Source organism: Myotis davidii, unplaced genomic scaffold (genome assembly GCF_000327345.1).
Source record: "Myotis davidii unplaced genomic scaffold, ASM32734v1 scaffold192, whole genome shotgun sequence".
Lineage (NCBI taxonomy): Eukaryota > Metazoa > Chordata > Mammalia > Chiroptera > Vespertilionidae > Myotis > Myotis davidii.
Genome location: NW_006284346.1, coordinates 2,204,901 through 2,222,606, shown reverse-complemented (window position 1 = coordinate 2,222,606; position 17,706 = coordinate 2,204,901).

The following is a 17,706-nucleotide window of genomic DNA, read 5'->3' as shown; positions in this document are numbered from 1 at the left end:
GGGACTGCAGACTGGTGCAGCCACTGTGGAAAACAGTATGGAAGTTCCTCAAAAAATTAAAAATGGAACTCCCTTTTGACTCAGGGATTCCACTTCTGGGAATAGATCCTAAGAATCCTGAAACACCAATCAGAAAGAATATCTGCATCCCTATGTTCACAGCAGTGCTGTTTACAATAGGCAAGATCTGGAAGCAGTCCAAGTGCCCATCAGTAGATGAATGGATAAAAAAAAAAAAAAAAAGCTGTGTTACATTCACAATGGAATACTATTCGGCTGTAAAAAGGAAGCCACAGTATGGATGGGCCTGGAGATCATTATGCTAAGTAAAATAAGCCAATCAGAGAAAGAAAAATACCATATGATTCACTCATATGTGAAATCTAACCATCAAGTTAAACTGACCCACAAAATAGACTAGAGACATGGATACATGGTACAGACTGACAAATGTCAGGCAGAGATGGGTGGGGCAAACAGGATGAAAGAAGATGAAGAGAATAGCAAAAGAATATATATCCATAGTCCATGGACACAGACAACAATGTGCTGAAGGCCAGAGGTAGGAGAGGGAGGAATCTGGGTGTAGGGGGGCAAAGTGTGGGGGAATACGGGGATATGTGTAATAATATTAACAATAAAAATAAAATATAATTTAAAAAAGAATCTGTAGACATATTATGAAAATCAATTAGTGAACTCACCAAAATGAATAAATGTAAATTCAATAGCCAGCTACATTTCTAGACACCAGTAATCAATTAAAAGAATATGGTAATGAACATAATCATTTATAGTAGCTTAAAGACTATAACTTACAAAAGAATAAAACTAACAAACATACAAGACCTTTAAGGAGAAAATTGTGAAGCTGATTGAAAAACATTACAGAAGACCAAAATAATTGAAGAAACATATTACGTCAATAAATAGAAGACAACATTGTAACGTTGTCAATTCGCTCCATCTCTATTTCAAGATCTAAAATAATTCCTGTTAAATTATGATGAGTTTTAATGGAACTTGACAAGCTCATCTAAATTTTATTTGTAAGTACAAAGACTTAGAACAGTTGAGAAATCATTAAAGAAGGAAAACAAGGGCCGAAATCACCAACCATACATCAAGACAAATTCAATACTAGAGTAATCAAGGCAGTGTGGTATTGGAATGGAGACAAACATAACAGGTCAATGGAAAAAATCCACAAAACTCAAAACCAGTTCACACACTCACACATGTATAGACACTTGATATATAATGGAAGTGGCTTTAACTTTCAGTGAGACACCGAATAGGAATAAAACAACTGATTATCCATATGGGGGGATGAAAGAATTCATAATCCTTCCTCACTCTATACAAAATCAATTCCAGATGGATTAAAATAAAACTTTAAAGTTGTATAATAAAATGAGAGACATTCTTATAATCTTGAAAACTGGAGTGTTTATTAAACAAATACTAACCTTAGAAGCCCTATGCCCCACACCCATCAGTTACTGGAGGTGGGCCACCTTGAAACTGGGTCATAAACTTGGATGAGGCAGCTGAGCTCTCTCTCTCAAAGTGGCTGAAAGCTGAGAGTAGCCTTGCTGCGGCACTCCTGGCATCTGGGAAGCTAAATTCATGCCCAGAGGGGTAGGCGATGCAGGGGGTGTATCACTCAGGGTTCACTATAGAAGAAATACAAGGAAATTCTTTACTAATAGCCACTGTGGCTTTTGGATTGAAACTGTTTTCAGGTTTTAATTCCTTCAATATGGCCACTCACTATTTGACATTTCTGCAGCAAAATCTGGGGCCAGACCTGTGCCATTTATCTTAGATCTGCTTCCTTCTCTCCTAGCTCTTACCCTAGAGTTACCATGTTGCCATCTGCCTCCATCTGGGTCTTGGTAGGAGTCAAAATTGAGAACTTGACATGTGGAAATTGTGGGTTTGAATTGTGGCAGGCCTTCACATCAGGTTCAGTAACTGATGTCACTTCCAGTCACAGCCACTAAGCCCCTTCTACCACTACCCAACTACCACCCTCAGGATTAACCCAGGGCTGCCTTCTGGAGTCGGGTTTATCTTGCCTCCTCCCGCTCTCTGCAGGTTGGAAAATAAGATGAGACAACTTATTGAACATGATGGTGGTTAAACAAAGATTTATTTTGCTAGGGATGCATTTAATTCTCAGGGAGGCTTTTAAAATAAGATCTAGTCTTGTCTGGGAGATAACATCCTAAACAGTTATGTATAAATGACACTTTAATCTTAAGGAGGTATATTAAATTACAAACAATAACTTAGGTACTAGTTGAATTTAGAGTTTTAAAGCTCCTAACATACGAACTCAGGATCAGGCTTGGGTAGGGGAAGGGAGATGAGTAACCATCTCAAGGCCTTTCACAATAAGCCTGTAACAAATCCAAACAGAGACCAAGTTTTCTTACTTCCGAGCCAAGAGGCCAATTTGTGTCAGTGCTAATTTTAAAATCCCTTGGTCTCAAGTACTATAAGGTCTCAATTAGTTTGCTGTTTTCATTTGCATGAGGGACTCATGACTGGACCAAAACCAACTCAGTGGTTCTTAGAAAAGTGGCAAGGATTGAAAGGGAAAAAGAAAAAGATGAAAAGGTGCCATTCTATTTAACTGGAAACTATTGTTGTGATTAGAACACAAATTAATAGTTTTTTTCCTTCAGGCCAAAGTATCTAGAGAAGCAAATAAGCTCTTCAGTTAGTAAAATCAATCAACAGGATGACCTTTGGTCTCTGTTGTGCAGACTTGCTCACAGCCAGGGACATGGAGGGGAAATGTGCTGCATCGCATTAGCAACTCCGGGAGCCACCTCTTCTTCACAAAGAGGATTAATTTAGTCAAACAAATAAGTGGGAGATATTGTTCTGCTTGCTCCACAATACACCGTCTCAACTGCTCTCCTCAAAAGAAAAAATAACGGATGCTTAGAGTTCTGAATCAACAGCCAAATAGAGCTCTGTTCTTTCAGCCATTGTTCGCATTAACCCCATTGGAATATGCTGGCATTGTTTTAAATATAGTACATCATAATAAAAAATAAAATAAATAAAATAAAATCTCCCCACAGAGAATAAATAAATAAAGAACAAAGACTATACAGTGCTAATTCATTTGCTGCAAGATTTTAAAGGTTTGTGTGGAACTTGCTTTCCAATCTGGCTAAATATAATAACAAGACACTTTTTTAAAAAGATAATTGTTTTCAATATAAATTTCAGCCCCTCACTGACATTTGTTAGCACAGAGTCTGCTTGTGATGCTCGCATTTTTCCATCCTCACTGCTCTTTCATCTCCTCTTCTAAACTATTGACCTGAGATTCTTCCATGACTAAAGCCAGACCTCAAAGACTATGACATTGTGACCACAGTCCTGGGGGTTTACATTTATGTTACCTTGAAGCATCCATCATTTTTACTTGATGGGTGACATGGGCTTCTAAGTCAAAAGTTCCTACATCTTCCATATTGTCTATGACAATTTTGTGTATTCAGAAGGCACTCAATGTTTGTATTTAAGAGAATAACATTTTGTTCTCCCTGTTTAATTACTAATTAGTAAGTCAAAATATGAACTGTCAGATCAAATTACTTAATAATTATTCTTCCTGTAAGACTTCATGTTCCTGCTCACATGAGTGGTAAGAACTGGACCCTTTCTTCATCTTTGAAATTTTGAACACAGATCAAAGCACCCAAAATTAAGGGCACATCATTTCATAGGTTAGGTGCTCCCAGGAGAAGACCCTGAGACAAGAATTTGAGTACAAATTGTTCATTGGAAAGTGACTCTAGAAAACACCATAGGGAAAAGAAAGGAACCAATAAAGTGTCCATAATTAAATAGGTTATCAATGTGATTAACTGGAACTTAATCCTACTGGGTAACTCCAAGAGCCAATGTATAGCATGTGCAGTACAGTTATCCTACCACAGAGTGTGGAAGCAGGGGAATGTACTATACAATGACTCCCATTGACCTTGAGTGAGAGCTGGGGTGGGGGGAGGGTACTTATTTCACATACTTTCATCTTGCCTTGGGCATGGAGAAAGCAGGATATAGTGGCAAAGGCATAGGACACACACACACACACACACACACAAAGCAAGTGCTAGTCTTTAGAGGTTGGGCCTGAATGCAGATAAGGGGTATCAGTGAGGCATGCAGAAAACTAATCTACATTATTTGGACACTAAAATTAGCTTGGCCATCTCCATTGCTTGGTTCCTTGTATATATAGTGCTGCATTGCTGTGGAAAGAAAGACCTGAACTTACTGTTTCACCTAAAAAACATAATGCAAGTTTAAGGTATCAAAGGAGATGGTATAAACCAGAAACCAGGATGAAATGAGTTGGTCAAATATGAAAGAACACTATCTAAAGATGCCAGGAGGCAGAATAAAAATATTTTCAGCAACTCAAAAATTAAGACAAAGCATAACAAATGTTTTTCCCCCTTCTAAGTCAAATCAAAGCATGGTTTGAGGCCCTATTCCAAGAGTTAGTGTGAAGTTTAAAGTCAGTCATTTTTCATGGCTTCCTCTTAAACTCCAGGGTTGTACTAAGACCTGACAGTTCATATATGCAAGAAAAATATGGCCTCGTCAGAACCCAATTTTGTCTTATAGAAAACTAGTCATTTTCTAAGCCATGCAGGTCCATTTGAAGGCACCTGCCTGGAATCAGCTATTCCTCTGTGTCAAACCACAGCCATCCATGGGGCCACCCACACTAAAGACTTAGGTGTTTAGTACTTAACCATCCTTGAAAACACCTCAACCTCTCAGCCTCTTGGGATTTCATCTCACTTTTTTGCTCTGCGGTCAAGCCTGCCCCTATTCCATTCAAAGCACCAATCTCGCCAAAACCGGTTTGGCTCGGTGGATAGAGCGTAGGCCTGCGGACTGAGGGGTCCCGGGTTCGATTCAGGTCAAGGGCATGTACCTGGGTTGCGGGCGCATTCCCAGTGGGGGGTGTGCAGGAGGCAGCTGGTCGGTGTTTCTCTCACATCGATGTTTCTGGCTCTCTATCTTCCTCCCTTCCTCTCTGTAAAAAATCAGTAAAATATATATTTTTTTTAAAAAGCACCAATCTCTCCCCAACTTTTTCAAGTGATCCAGTCTCTGTTGGTTCAGACCAACTGCTCTCAAACATCAGTCGTGTTAAAACACAGCTTCCTCAGGGGTTTGAGAAGTTGGCGCACCGCAGAACACACTGCAAGAATAATTTGCAAAAACACTGTTTGGGATGTCTCTAAAGTGTGGCAATTTCTTTTCCCCCCAGAAACACTGAAAACTGCTGAATACCCTTGTGGTAAATAAGCCCAGAAATCAAGAAGACAAGATCCTGGCTGCCTTTTCTGTGAGGAAGAGATCAAAAAAGTTCATTACACAACAAGGCATCAGTTCATTCCTCAAGAACGCACTCTGTTACATATGTATTGTCATTGTGCTAACCATGGCTGTACATGAAAGTGGGAAAAGCTTTCAAGAATAGTCAATTTTGCCCTAACTGGTTTGGCCCAGTGGAGAGAGCATTGGTCTGCGGACTGAAGGGTCCCAGGTTTGATTCCGGTCAAGGGCATGTACCTGGGTTGCGGGCACATCCCCAGTGGTGGGTGTGCAGGAGGCAGCTGAGCGATGTTTCCCTCTCATCAATGTTTCTAACTCTCTATCCCTCTCCCTTCCTCTCTGTAAAAAAATCAATAAAATATATAAAAATAAAAAATAAAAAAAGAATAGTCAATTTTGCTCCATGTGTTTTCTTTAGGTAATATCAATACCATTTACACAACTTTTCTAAGTTTGCAAAATTTAGAGAAGATACTATTTGCTTTCACAGGATTTGAAATCTAAACATTTGATTTTCAGGCAACCCACTTAATTAACTACAGCAGACATGGAAGAATATTAATAAAATATTAATAAAATAATAAGAATAATAAAATAATTAAGAATATTAATAAAATAATAAAAATAAATAGTGAGCAATGCAGAATTCATTGTATTTTATTTACAATGCATTACAGGCATGTTTTGAAGGAGCTTTATTTTCTTAAACCTGTTAAAGTTCAACAAGTATTAAACCTGATTTATATTCCTCAAGCATATCTCCCCTGGAAGATTATGGAAATTATGCCTGGAGGCTACTGCAGAGTGAGCAAATAGTGAAAATCTCCCATGAATAACCTAGTAGCAGCCCCATGTGCCATTAGCACTAAGAATTGTGTTTGAATGAATGAATGGACATAAGAAGAAATCACAATGGACTGCACAATTGCTTCCTCATGGATAACCTAGAACAACGTTTCTTAAACTTGAACTGCCTCAGAACTCCCTGGAGGACTTGCTAGAACACTGACTCCTGGACTCCTCTCCCTGAGTTTCTGATTCAGCAGGTTTGGGGTAGAGCCCTGCATTTCTATCAAGGTCTCAACTGATACTGTTGCTCCCGGGGCTGGCCTAGTGACCACACTTGGTGAACCACTACACTGGGGCTACTTTTACATCACAAATCTGATTTCATATAAATATCCCTCGTTCTTCTTCTTCATTTCATTAACTATACCAGGAGAAAGCAGCTGAGAACCTGGCCAGCCTAGTTCCTGGTTCATAGAATCACCTGAGTTTTTGGATTGGAAGAAGTTGAGCAGGCTGGTGCCACCCCTGGGCTCCCTGGAAACTGAGCTGTAGTTGGAGGTCCTACTACCCTCCCGAAGTCCCCGCTCATCTGGAAAATTACTAAGCATCAGTGACATCCTAGAGAGCACAGATTTCTAAGATCCTTTAAGAACTATAAAGATGATGTATGTCTTTAATGGTGGGGTGAAGTGTAAAAGACTTTTATCTTAATTGTTTAAAATTGAGGTTAACCTTTTAAACTATCATCTTATAACAATATGTTAATTCTGTACCAACTGCTTTAATCCATATCCTGTGGATCTCAGTGATGAAGGAAAATGTGTAGGTTGAAACATCTGGACTTTTATGTTATCCCAGCAAATAAGTCACCTTTATGGTATTCATTTAAAAGGCACGAGAGGCTACCATTTGCCTGTTATTTTTTTTTTATTATTATTATTGATGCTTACTGGCTTTTTATGAAAAGTTTCATGCTTTGATAGAGTGATTCCTATCCAGCTTTGATTTTTAGCACAAAATTCATTTCGAGTTGATCTGCCAAGGTTGGGAAAATGCTTTTTGAAAATCCATAAGTAATCTAAACTTTTTCCCCCAGCTAACAATTCTTTATGTTTATTAATCATTATCTGAAAAAAATACACACATTTGTTAGCGGTGACTATTGCATGGTGATCTTGAATCGGGCTTTGTAAATATGCTGGCAAAGGTCCCAAGGGATAAAAGAGTTTATAATAAACAGGTAGTGGCATTTCAGCAGTTATTGCATTGAAGTGCTTTTTTCAGAAGAGACCATTACATGCATTGTCGTTGCTGCAAGTATGGACAGCTGCATAGCCTGACATCACTCCCAGCTCCGTCACTTGTTATGACCATATTTTGTGATGTGTCTTAGGCAGGAATACTAACGAGCCATTCTTGTGCTTCCTGGAAGGGAACACTGCTGGGTTTTGTTTGGTACATCTATAAATAGTGCTCTATTTCTAATGAATATATTAGTGGTATTCAATAAATACAAACTTACCATTTATGATATGGCAAGTATCCTTGCACCGTCCCATATTACAACAACCAGACATATATGGTGATTTCAGTGCAGATTTTCATTAATTAAATTTAAACATCAGCTCCTCAGTTGTATTAGTCACATTTCAAGGGCTCACTAGCCACATGTACCAGAGACTATGGGATAGTGCAGACACAGAACATTCCCACCATCACAGCGTCGTATTAGAAATGCAACCCTAAAGTGATACCAAAAGTTTGAAGCATCTGTGGGATGCAGTTACATAGCTAGAGCCCTAGGACATCAGCTGAGTACTGCAAATGAGTAAATATCAACAAGGAGTATTCTGGGCTTAAGCAGGTTTGTGGTTTATGTCACTAAAGACAAATACCCATGAATGTTTCTCATGAGCGACGATTCTCACTGCCCTAGCCAAAAGAGAGGACCTCACCCTGTTTCCCTTGCTGAGCACATCACAATCACACAAGGCACATGCAGTGACAGGCATGCTGGAGGGCAAACTCAGCTAACTCGCAGATTGTATTAGCAATGGAGCCAGGGCAAGGAGGCATCAAAAAAGTACTGATATCAGTTTGGACTTTGGGAGCAAGGAAACTGAATCTGAGTTCCAATACTGCATGACATAGACAAATTTTTACTCTCAGAGAGATCCAGTTTTTATGGTAATAAAAAAGGGAGTGTGATCAGTTGTTCAGAGGATAGAAATAGGATCATGTAGCCCAACTGGGTGTGGCTCAGTGGTTGATCGTTGACCCAGGAAATAAGAGGTCACTGGTTTGATTCCCGGTCAGGGCATAAGCCTAGGGTTTGCAGGCTCTGTCCCCAGTGTGGGGTATACAAGAGGCAACTAATCAATGATTCTCTCCCATCATTGATGTTTCTATCCCTTGCTCTTCTCCCTTCCTCTCTGAAATCAATAAAAATATTTTTTTCAAAAGAAATATGATCATGTATATAAAGCACTTACCATAATGCCTGGCACATGGCAAGCTTTCTAAAAATCTTGGCTAGCACTGCCTAGATGTGGAAAGCCAGCAGCAATGCAGAGATGGTCATCTGAAAACGTGAGCAAACCATTTCTCTAACCTGTGCCTTGGTTTTGATCTGACATCCACTTCCCTCAGCGTTGTTGCAAGGATAACATGAGATTATATATATATGAATGTACTGGATAAACTTTCAAATGACATAAAAATATTTTTACTTGTCATATTGCCTCAATAAAGCTGATTATTTTCCACACCTATCTTACATGGATTATTGGTATAAAAGTAGATAATATATATGAAGGATTTGTGGACAAAATAAGAAAGAACTACCCTAATGCAATTATGCTTTTTTATGCTCCATTTCACATGGATAACTCCAGGTTAATACAAGCACTTAACCTACCCCTTGACAAGAATGAGCATAAGTCGGATTAAACCAGCTTGATTCTGGGAACGAGAGGCCATGAAGCACCCCTCTCCTCCTCTAAAAAGGTTCCAAGGCTTTTCAACAACAAAGGAAGCCATCGATCCTTGGTCAGCAGTATTTTGCATTTGTTAAGAGAGCAAATTCAACTTGACATCTTCTATTTATTTTTCTAGCAGAGTTAAAGACCTTATGGAGGATTTGGAAAATTGTTCCAAAGTGACATCAGACCCATAGCAAGTAGGGTTAGCAAGGAAACCAAAGAATGCCACACATCAGGGAGATGTCATCTTAAAGTTTTGTTCTTCCTGCCCATCCTGTGTGGCTCAGTGGTTGAGCATTGACCTATAAATCAGGAGGTCATGGTTCCATTCCCAGTCAGTGCACATGCCTGTGTTGTGGGCTTGATCACCAGGAGAGGGCATGCAGGAGGCAGCAGATCGATAATTCTCATCATTGATGTTTTTCTCTCTCCTTCTCCCTTCCTCTCTGAAATCAATTAAAATATATACTCATTTTTTTAAAACAAAACAAAACACGTTTTGCTCTTCTTTAAAGAAAATAGAATTTGAATAAAGCCTAAATTTAGAAATGTCATATTGCAAGTCACACATCAATGTTAATTCTCTGGCATTCTATTAGCCCACTGGCTAATTTTACTTGTACTCTTGTTCTTATCACAGAGGGAAGAGGGATACATAAAAAAATATGTCTTTCAACGTGAAAAAGTGAAGAAAAGTGCCAGAATATAGGTCTTGGCCCTTATTAGCAGCTCAGAAATGTCATTCCAGTGGGGGGAAATTTTCAAGAATTGAAAGTTGCATGGAAATTATCCAAATCAAAAAGTTGCACAATATTGCCTCATTAAAAGTGTGTACTACAAACTGCATAGTCAGGCAGGGTTATTCACCTTTGTTGAGAGCAGATGTCTGAATTATACTGACATTTGAAATGAGGACACGCTGCCAGGAATGCTAAAATCTTCCAGGTCAACATCTAGGGGATGTTTATGACAGTTACTGCCCCCTGACATTTAGATGTTCATAGTTTTCTTACCTAACAACTTCTTGATACTCTTGTCAACCTTGTGAACTCATCTTTCAACACCTCCTACTTGATCAATTCCATATGTGAGTCCTCAGCTAGAGTGAACTACCTCAATTCATTCATTTATCCATCCATCCATCCATCCATCCATCCATCCATCCATCCATCCATCTATTCATCCACCTCTTGTTTTGTTTTGTTAATCCTCACCCACGGATATTTTCCCATTCATTTTTAGAAAGAGTGGAAAAGAGAGGGAAAGACAGAGAGAAACACTGATGTGAGAGAAACACATCGATTGGTTGCCTCCTGCATGTGCCCCAACCAGGACCCAGGCCGGGGAGGACCCTGCAACCAAGATATGTGTCCTTGACCTGAATTGAACCTGGGGCTCTTTGGTGTGCAGGCCAACATTCTATTCACTGAGCTAAATTGGCCAGGGCATCCATCCATCCCCTTTTATTCATTCATTCATTCATTCATTCATACAAACCTGCAGTATTCATTATCTTTTATCAGGTTTTACTAGGTGCTAGAAATAAAGCAAAACCACACATTAATACAGGTCCTCTCTCCTGTGCCTTGCTTTCCATTTCCTCTGTAATTTATCATAGTCCAGTGGTCAGCAAACTCATTAGTCAACAGAGCCAAATATCAACAGTACAACGACTGAAATTTCTTTTGAGAGCCAAATTTTTAAAACTTAAACTATATAGGTAGGTACATTGTTATTAACTTAATTAGGGTACTCCTAAGCTGGCCTTTGCTAAAAACGTCCTCAATCTGACTGAGGTATGTTCACTGAGGTCGACCCCTTCCAACTCTCCCAACCATACTCGTCTTGTATACTTGTTTCGTCTATCTCCTTTTGTTCATCCTCTCTATATGTGCAAACCATCTGAACATACCTTTCTCAATCCTCGACACTACATCTTCTTTTACTCCACAACGTTCCCAAAAATTAACTTAATAAACTTTACTTAAAGTTTTAAGTCAACTTCGCACTGTATGTGCGCACCCGCACGTGGTATTTTGTGGAAGAGCCACACTCAAGGGGCCAAAGAGCCACATGTAGCTTGCAAGCCACGGTTTGCCGACCACTGTCATAGTCAACTTTAAAATTTCACCTCTGTAGTTTAATTTTGGTTGGAAAAACTGGGCTTCTTCATGATATTTTTTAAATCTCCTGTTGACTTCCTAGTACATGCCCTATAGTTTGTTTTCTCTTCAGGCCTCCAATTTTATTCATGAAGGATGATTGTGCTGTCTGTGTACAAAGAAGAGATAAGACTTCCCTGCGGACCTCCATGTCACCTTGTCTTAAATCATGCACAGAAAGGCCATGAATTGTTACTATTATTTTTTCTGGAGTTATCTCTTAGCCCACAATAAGATAAATTTCTTTGAAAGACAGGCCATACATTAATATTTTTTAAAGCTATATTACCAAACATAGTGCTGTGGACTAGAAACTCAATAGATAATGTTGCATAAAATAAATCACAGACAAAACTTAGCTCAAGATCCAGCCAGTCACCACACAAAGCAAACAGGTATTTACAGTCAGAAGAGACACCAGGACTGAGCTCCTAGAGCAGAATTTCGTGGCAGTACTAGGATTAAAAACAGAAAAACTGCAAGAAGAAGACAGATGCCTAGATATGAAGGCGTTTTTTATAAGACTTCTGGTGATGAATCTGGCTCCATCAGGAATTGCTACTAATTCAAAGTCCAAGTAGTATTCTCAATCTTGGTGACATTAACATGTTTTCAACTATAAAAGTCAGAATACCTGGAAGTTGTCATTAGCATTTGTCTCTCCCTCCTCACCATCCCACCCACACATCCAATCTGTCACCAAGACCATCCAATTCCAACTCTTGGATATCTTCCCAGTCTCCATGGCTCCATCCATGCTTCCAACTAAGTTTAAGCTGTCATCATCCATTGCCCAGGTCACCCCAATAATCTTCTATCTTGTCTAGCCCTCTTCACTCTCACTCCCTGCCAATCAATTCTCTCCACAATATCTACAGTAATCCTAGACAATAAGGAGGTAATATGCAAATTAACCCTCACACCCTCACAAGGTAGCTGCATACGACCGGGCCAGCAGTGGGGTTAGTGAGGGACGACCAAACGACTGAGCAAACAGGCTGTGTGGGGTAACCAGGCCAGTGAGGGAGGGCATGAGGGGCAACCAGGCCAGCAGGGGGGGTGCAGTTAGGAGGGGCAGTTAGGGGTGATTAGGCTGGCAGGGGGGGGAGTGAGGGGCGACTAGGCCGGCGGGGGTTTAATTATTGGGGTGACCAGGCCAGCAAGGGGGGCTGTTGGGGGTGACCAGGGCGGCAAGGGCAGGGGCAATTAGGAGTGACCAGGCCAGCAGGGAGGGGGCAGTTGGGGGCAATCAGGCCAGCATGCAGAGGCAGTGAGGAGCGATCAGGCAGGCAGAGGGGTGGGCAGTTAGGGGTGACCAGGCAGGCAGGTGAGCAATTAGAAGCCAGTGGTCCAGGATTGTGAAAGGGATGTCCTGGGGATCGGGCCTAAACTGGCAGTCAGACATCCCCCAAGGGGTCCGGGATGGGAGAGGGTGCAGGCTGGGCTGAGGGGGCCCCCCTCCCCCGCCATGCATGAATTTCGTGCATCAGGTCTCTAGTCTCAAATAAAGATCTAATCACAACTTTGCCCTACTTAGTATCTTTCTGTGACTTCCTATTGCTCTCTTTGGAAAATTTTAATCCTTAGTTTGTCTAACAAATCTCTACACCTCCCAGGCTTTTCCTGTGTTGTTTGCTCTGTCAGGATCCCTCTTCCCACCACCTGCTTTCCCTGCCTTGCTCTTCTTACTTTGATGATCCCTTCCCAAGGTGTTCTTCCCTTAGTCCCTAATTCTATGTTTGCTGCCCTTGAAGGTAATACCTCTACATTCTCCAATTCTCTCATAAATGCACTTATCACACATGGTAATTATCTTATTTAAAATTCACTTTCTCTCACTAACTCTCAACTCCAAGGAGTCAGGAGAGATAAATGTCTTATTTGCAGTTATATTCCCCAGGGCTTGGCGCTATGCTAAAATATGTTGACTGAATAAGAGTGCCAAAGGGAGACTCTATTCATTTGCCTCTAAACTCTGCAGAGTTGTTACAGAATTAAATGATTATATATTTAAATATGCCAACTGCAATGCCTGATACAAAAGAGCTATTTAGTTTTGCCTAAAAATAGTAGTGACTCAATAAATAACATCAATTCATTTACCCACATGTATTCATGGCTACCACAGGCTAAATGTATTACTCCCTCTACTATAATGTATTTTAAATTGACTTTTTTGGGGGAAGAAGAGTCTTAATTCACTGAACAGAACTGAGGTATTATGGCCAACAATCAGTTTAACACCCAGGCAGGTGATCTTTCTCATCCTTGAATCGCAGTGCACACAATGGGACATTCCCTTCTATCTATATCAGCGGTTCTCAACCTGTGGGTCGAGACCCCTTTGGGGGTCGAACAACCCTTTCACAGGGGTCGCCTAAGACCATCAGAAAACACATATATAATTACATATTGTTTTTGTGATTAATCACTATGCTTTAATTATGTTCAATTTGTAACAATGAAATTGGGGGTCACCACAACATGAGGAACTATACTAAAGGGTCGCGGCATTAGGAAGGTTGAGAACCACTGATCTATATGGAAATGAAACTTTGCCAGAGTATCCCCTGAAGTTACTAAAGTCAAGGTAGATATGCCTGCTGTGAATGAAGGGTCCCTGGCAAGGCTGCTGGTACAAATGCAGCATCCACTGGAATGCCACCTGGGAAGAGGGAGAAAAGAATGAGAAGTCACTGGCAGCCTACAGCTCAGGGAACAGTAGAAATCTATTAAGTGAATGGATACTATTTACTGACATTGCTAAGTCCCCTTGACCTGTGTGTTGTCATCTGCACTTTTCCATCTTAGTCCATTCTGCCACTTTCTCTGCCACATTGGCCTGATCCTCCATGCTGACTGCCTGAGCCCATAAACTGACTTTGATCTCAACCAGAAGCTCTGACAGTGAAGGAGAGAAGCAGACTGAGTCGCCAGCTTCAGCTCTCATAAAGAAGCTGACTGCTTCGTTTTCGGATCATTACCTCTCTGGCATTTCCCCTCCCTGCTTCTCCTACCAGCTGTTCTCTTCTCCCCTTCTCTGCCCACAAGTCTCCCATTAGCTATATTTTATTCCTCCTTCTCCGCTAATCCTCGGTTTCCTCCTGCTGGCCATTACTTTCCTCCAATGCTTTTGCCCCTCTGATACCCATTCCACTTCAAATGCTTTGTGGCAGAGAGAAAGATAAATCTAACAACAGTGAAGAGTAGAAAACTGTGCCTTTTTCCCCTAATTAAATCCTTCTTACTAAGGATATAAATATAGATCACCTGAGTTGTTTCCACATAAAGTTAGCATGGTAATACCTTCATCGCCTAAAAGTGTAGACCTACCATTTAAAAAATTACATCGTAACCAATCTCAGAGATGGCACTACATTTCTTTTAAAGCAAGCCTAAGGCCGAAACCGGTTTGGCTCAGTGGATAGAGCGTCGGCCTGCGGACTGAAAGGTCCCAGGTTCGATTCCGGTCAAGGGCATGTACCTGGGTTGCGCGCACTTCCCCAGTGGGGGACCTGCAGGAGACAGCTGATCGATGTTTCTAACTCTCTATCTCTCTCCTTTCCTCTCTGTAAAAAATCAATAAAATATATTTAAAAAAAAAAATAAAGCAAGCCTAAGTACCAAATAGCATCTTGGCAGAGTAACTCTTCACCCTTTCAGAAATTGAAAGAAAAGAGCTTTGATCTGCTTTAATCTTTAGTTCTTCCTGCAGGACCTTCCCTGGACTTGAAGCTGCAAGAAGCAGGAAAGGCAGCGTTAAGAGAGGAAGGAGAAATTAAAGCCAGACTTCTAAAAAAATCGGATTCCCCTAGGTTTGGAGCTATAGCAATCCAGGTATATATATTCATTTTTTTAAAGTATATTTTATTGATTTTTTACAGAGAGGAAGGGAGAGAGATAGAGAGTTAGAAACATGGATCAGCCACCTCCCGCACATCTCCTACTGGGGATGTGCCTGCAACCCAGGTACATGCCCTTGACCGGAATTGAACCTGGGACCTTTCAGTCTGCAGGCCGACGCTCTATCCACTGAGCCAAACCGGTTTTGGCTATATATTCATTTTTATTTATAATTAAAGATACATGAAAATCTCTAGCTACTTATAAATATGAAAATCCTTCATTATCTCCATTTATGAGGAAACCCTTGGATAGGACCTCCTGATCTCTAAGTTTACGAAAGTCCCTTTATTTCTTAAATAGAAGATAAAAGTTATTCCACTAATTGCCTTTTTTACAGAGTTTACTTAGTCTCATCATTTCACATTCAGAAGCAAATTTGCTAACTCCACTCATTGTTGCTAGAAGAAAACTAAAAGTGATCATTCAAAGGAGGGGACATCTTTTGATTAGAAACACCCAATTACTTGCTTTTACTTCTATTACCTCCAAAGAAGACGTCAAGATTAAACATTGTGAATAGCCAGAGAAGTAATGGTTCTGTCCATTTTCTCCTTCTCATTAGAGCCACCATCATAAATAAAGAAGTTTAAGAGGCACCTCAACAGTCTCCCAGGGAAGGTCACAAACAAATGGGGTTTCTTTCATAGTTTATTCCTTTCCTCCAACAGGTCTAGTCTGATTAAACAAAGCTAATTTCACATCTATTTGAAAATAATTATGCAATATTTTGTTTGAGTTATCAAGAAGGGTTCATAGTCTTGCAATTCGATGTTCTGGAGCTTCCAAGGGTAGTTTCTAAGTAGTCATATCCACAGAGACTTACAAGAAATAATAATAACAACAATGACAATAACCATCATTGTCACCAGCTATTGAGATCTTAGTGCCAAGCACTCTGCTAAGTACTTCACATGCATGAGCTTCTTTAATCTTTACACAGCTCAAAGAGGTTGTGTTATTGACCATAATTTATGCAGATAGATTTGCTAGAATTCAATGTAAGATACCTAACAAGATGCCTAAACCATGAGACCCCTATACATGCTAACCATTATTATAATTGTATAGTTGTTTCTTACTAATCAAAAGGCATAATAATGAAACAGAGTTCAGTGACGGTGGTTATAAAGAAAAGCTAAAATAATGTGTTCCAGATAAGAAGGCTTCTGGTGGTCCAACTGGCTTAGGAATAGAGTTTCCTACCCAGTCCCTACAGTTTATGAAAGTATATCTCCATGTTGACAAGGGGAACGCCTTGGGAGTAAACAATAAGCCGCTTGCATGATGTAAGGCTATATGATCCACGCCAAAAAGGAGACACCAAAATATATGAGGAAATACTGACACTGTTGTAAGTGCCAGTAAGTAGTCAGCGAGGCTCACTCACTGGCTCTTTTCACAGGCTTGACCCCACCAACCTAAGTGTCACCCATGATGTTAACATGCTTAATTATGCTTCATTGGTTTCCTGTTCTTGCCTGTCTCATTTCCTTCCTGGTGTGACCTGGAATCACCTCCATGGACATGACTTCCACTGAAATCCTCGTCTTGGGATCTGCTTCTGAGAGTCACAGGGTTATTGTGACAATTAAATGTACAACGAGGTCAAACTTTCACTCCTGCTAACCTCAAACTGGCTAAAACAAAATATGTAGCTATTTTATATTCTATACCTATTCTAATTTTCTCACAAGCCTCTAACATGCTAGAAAATAGTGGCAGGAGAATCTAGACATTTTTAAAAAGAAAGCACAATTAACAATCAGGTTTATTTTTTGATAAAATAAAAAAGACTGCTTCAAATTCAAACGATGTTCCATTCTTCCAGGGATTTAATCCTCTTGTTTCTACTCAACAAATAGTTATATACAGACATGATAATTTATTAAAAGATGATATATGATTGTCCAGCAAGTAATGTACTTTCCAAAATCAACTCTGCTTTCACTAGTTCCCAATACTTTTTTTAAAAAAAGTTTCTTGCAATTATTTTCAAATCCAACAGTTTTATTAAGAAAACTTTTTAAACGTAACGTAACTCCCTGAACAATTTAAACCATGTACTGAATTACTTGTCTAAACCCCTTCTAGTGAAATCATCTAAAACCTAATAATCATAATAAAAACAGACAATCTCATGCCGATTGTCAGCAGATGTAAATATGACCAGCAAAAAGATTTCACAGTACTGAGATGTCCTAACAAATATACATGAGACACCTACTAGTGTAATGTGAAGTATTATCATAAATATTTCACACTATATGTCATTTCTTAAAAATAAAGTACACTGGTGTCCAGATTGTCTGAGAGAGCTTTGCATAATTTCTAATTCACAACTTTGATAATTGCCCGAGTGGTTTCCAGTAGTGCAGAGTAGCCAAGAGCCCATAAAAGCACATTCCAATGAGGCTTTCAAATGTAGCAGCCACAAGGGCCAAACTTCTTTTGTTTTAGTCTCACGCCAGCTCATCCTGCACATCAAG